The following is a 4,656-nucleotide window of genomic DNA, read 5'->3' on the forward strand; positions in this document are numbered from 1 at the left end:
TGAAAAGCAGGAACGACTGAATGCAGTGACTCAGCTCCCTGGGCTAGGGCAGAGCATTGCAGGGTGGGGTTTCTCCATTGAGGTTCTCTCCCTGAGCCAGGAGCTGCTGACTTCTATTACCTGCTGCTGATTTTCTAGAGATTTTCTAGCTCAGGGCACTAAGCGTACACTAAATGACAAGAAATGACACCTGGTTTTGATGCTACTGCTCAAAAAATCCCTCATGTCCTGACTAAACACTGCAGGGAGAAGTGTAAACCAAGATCTGGACTTGTGGAAATTGTGTGAAATGCTGGTGGAAAGGAACAAGTGGTGTGGCCAGGAGGGCAGTACCCAAGGCAGGAACTGTTCTGATTCTGGTGGATGCAGAAGAGGATGGAGCTCAGTGCTCTCAGTGAAGTCCCTGGACTGTCACAGCCCCCTTTCCTGTCCCATTTTAGAGCCACCAAACTTGCCTGCTTAGCCTTGTGGGCTCTCGGTTGAGCAAGGAGAAAAGCTGATCTCTGAGGCAATCAGGACCAGCATTTTGCTAGAGCTGGGCAATATTTGGGGCTCTGTTTGTCCACATGAGCCAGGAACAGAAGGAAAAGGTCAGCCCAAATCAGAATAGAAAATCAGGAGTATGAGAGAATTGATCCTGGAGGAAAATGGGGAGGAACAGAACTTACCTATTTGGAAGAGGGAATTATGTTTTTTACCCATTTCTGATTTGTTTTTTTTCAGAATTCATAACTCGCATAAACTTTGAGGGAAGGATAAATAGAGGCAATGCTTGGAAACCAAAACTAAGAAAATTTCTGTAAATTCCTTAACTGGAAACTACTGGGTCTAGGATCACTCTAATCTGAACAGAATTACACAAGCTTGTTTCTTTTAGCAAAATAAGCTGCAATTCATAATCATTTCCAAATGCATTAAACAGCCAGCACATTGCCCAAAGTGCTCCTTCATTTTAGAAAGATCAGCAAACTATAGAGTGAAATCAATCAGGTACCCTGTTTTTTGCCACTGAGAATAACAGGCTATCAGTTATTAGGATTGTTTTTCTTTTTCTGTGTACAGAGTAAGTGATGAATACATTCTCATAGTAGACTGCTCCATATTCTCATTGAAGTTATAGAAAAAAAGAAGATTTACAAAACTGACACAGATACAAGATAACCAAGAGTTTTGTGTAAAAGATGTTTTTCATGACCTGTTTTTCACTTTGAGAGTGTGCATGCACTCAGGTATACATAGCAGCACTTGAGCTTCAGACACATTTATTTTTAATTACTTTGATACAGCTCTGAATATTACAGACCTGCTGGATAAGAAATTGCAAATACTTGCCAAATCCCAGTGATTTAATCAGGAAGGAAGTTCAGTCTCTGAATCAAATGTATGACTATAAACAAAGTCTCTTCTTGATTTTAATGAAGAGAAAGAAATAACTTCCTCCTCAGCATGTACAAGCTTATACTGTCTATTACCCTTCTCTAAACTATACCTCATGGTTGAACAGGGAAAATTTTGGTACAATGTCCTTTTTAAATTTTTTTGAGTTTAAATCAAATCCCTTCAGCCTTTCAGTAATAGAAATGAAACAAAATATTTTAGGAAATGGTTCTTTCATTTTTATCTGTCAATAGCAAAACATTATGGGAAAAAAAAGAAGGATTTGAAACTCAAATTTCTATCAATGGGAATTGCTCAGAATTTCAAAACAAGGGGAGAAAAGTGGAGAAAACCACTGGGAGATGCAAGTTTAGGATAAATACTGAAATACCAAATCAAATCTCTACCTAATTCTGCTAAATTCATGGTGTCACTCTAGAAGCAAACTCTATATCCTGTTTCCCTGACACTGCAGTCAGTGGTTAAACACAAGAAGTTCAGACTGAAAGCAATTTAAAAAGTAAAGTTCATTTGTCTTGTAAAATGCAAAGTTCAGTTCTCATAATTCAAATGGCTTCAGACAATGCTGGTGCCTTGTGCTTTCTGCAGGCCAGGAGCAGATATAAAAGATTCTGTGGGCTGACTCTATTAATCATAACTTCTAAAGAAATTGAAAACACGCTTGAATATTCTGCTGCAATTCCCTGCATTCATTCTTCTGACAATTGTTTTTCTTGAGAAACCATTTATAAAGTTGTAATTATTCACAGTTCCATTTATTAACTGAGTCCGGGGCTCTGCAATGGCTAGTGATTTTTATCATTTTGTGATAACCATTGCACCATTTCATCAGGCATTGCTCAAAAAGCAGAAGAGCCCTCTGCTCACAAAGACAGGAGCTAAATGTTCTTGACCCTGAAATACATAAAATAAATGGAGGACTGCTACAAAATACTATCTAAATACTCCAAGGAAAGCTCTGTATACTATTTTTTCTTGTCCTAGTCACATCCTATTGATCCTGTTGTCAGTCCTGTTGACACAGAGAAGTTTGGAGCCCACCCACCTGCTCAGCTTTTTCAGCAATTCATCAGTGAAAATATATTTCAGTGTATCAGCGGCTTCAAGTATCATCACACTGCAGTCTGAACATGATAATTGTGGCTAAGGAAAACCTTTGATTGTACTAACTGGGGCTGGAAAAGACATTCAGCCCTAAAGAACTGCCTGCAAGTCCCTCTAGAGTGCAGAAAATCATCAGGACTCCTACAGCAACATTTCCATAGGGTGAAGCATTTACCTCAAGAAAGCCCCTCTGTCACGATGCTGTGCCTTCACTGACATTTATTAAAATAGCATTCAATATCACCTCTTGTCTTAAAAATAATTTATTATAAAGCTATAGTCTCTGCCAAGAGCCTTCAGGCTATCTTCAGCATATTTTTACAAGAAATTTCTAAAGTAATGCATTTGCAAGAAATGTTCTTGAGACACAAAAGTATAAAGAAAGCAAACAGCACCTCTTTACCCCAGCTCAACTCTGAGGCAGAGCACCCAGCCCTTTGGGCTCAGCTCAGAGGCCAGGAGGGGTTGGTTTGAGCACCCCTAGTGGGTGCAGGAGCCAGGTTCCCCCCACTCTGGAACAGAGCTTTCATCCCGGAGTTCTGCTCTTTCTCCATCTGCGTCTTCAAAAGCAGGGTTATAAACCACCTACTTTGGAAGAAAGGAGATGAGCCTTCAAGTAAGGGACTCCTTGCCAGAGGTGGGGGGTAAATATCCCCCCTCTTGCTGCTGGAGTGGAGGTGAAATCTCAGCAGGGCACTGACTTCCAAACCCTCTGTATCCTTGCACAGGGAGCTGCCAGGACCCTCCTTGGGGCAGACACCTGGCCCTGGGGATCCCATCCTGGGGTGCTGTCCCTCCACTGGGCCCTGTGCAGGAAACTGGGGTGGAATGGACTGTGTTAAGGAGACTTCTTACTCATCCCATTTCGTTAAGGTCATTTTTGTACACTGAAAAATGATCATTATGTAATTTAGATGCATTAACTTTTGGCTCCAGCTCCAATGTCTCTGAAATGGAATGGTTACTGTGCTATGTATGAAGGGACTATTAACTCAGATTAGAGAGCCAACTTGGCAGGTACAGCACATACACAGGATGAATTTTTAGAGGCTTGAGCAACACAGAAAATCCTCCCTTGGCCAAAGGAGATCCTGTCAGATGACGTCATGTCAGGTAGCACTAAACAGCAATTGAATGTTCTGTAACAATGTTTAGCCACACTTGCATAGCAGCAAAAAGTCATCCCACAAATGGGGATGGGGTGAAGTTATCTGAGTGTGAGCAGGTGTCCTGGAGTGTAATTAGCACTTCACGGCCCTTTGCTCTTCCAGACTAATCTACCTAGAATTAGCAACTTGTACTGGCACACTGCAGCTGATAGGCCCCCTTGCATCTGCCATGCCTATCAACCCCAGATCATTCTCAGCTTTGGGACAGCTTCTTTCCTCTCTAGCTGACAATTTAGGCTGAATTTTCTAATGGTTTCTGCTTTTCACATTTCTAAATAATTTGTGATACACATCACATCCCATTTCCCTTACCATTCTTTATAACCTATTGTGAAAGAGAGTAATCAAAGCCTCCTGTAGCAAATGTAGTTGAACATTCAAGATCTTGAACAGAGGGAGAGGAACAAAAAAATAAATCTCAATTTATGGTCTAAATCAAGTTTCCCATCTAGGCTCAATTCTTTTCCCATTTCAACCTTTATGCAAAAAGAAATAGGACTCATTTTGAAACATTTAAAGAGAGACACATGGGCCTCTGGATATTTTTCCCTGGATTCAACTTTGATAAGCCTATTACATATTGCCAAGCTAAGAGTCAAAACACAACTCCAATACACCTTTTAAACCTACAGACTATGTCCTTTGATCTAAATCTCTAGGTTAAAGTGGCTTTAGAGATAATATTTAAGCTTTTGTTAACATCCTGCTAACCCCATTCCCCAGAAAAAAAACCCAAAAACAAAACATAAAGCACAGACCAAAGAAGAATGGATTGGTGTGGTGGTTTGACCAGAAAGAAGGGGGAATTCTGGGATGTTCTGGTCAAACCAATGGGTGCTTGGATTTTGATATTGGCACCTGGTGTAGCCAGTGGGTTTTAGGACACACCTCCGAGAACACCCAGGGGTTAAAAGCAGAGCTTCGGCCCTGGGAGGCTCTATTGGGACTTCGAGGGACCGAGGTTGGAGCTCTCCCCCGTTCAGCC

Source organism: Ammospiza caudacuta, chromosome 8 (assembly GCF_027887145.1).
Source record: "Ammospiza caudacuta isolate bAmmCau1 chromosome 8, bAmmCau1.pri, whole genome shotgun sequence".
NCBI classification, from domain to species: Eukaryota; Metazoa; Chordata; class Aves; order Passeriformes; family Passerellidae; genus Ammospiza; species Ammospiza caudacuta.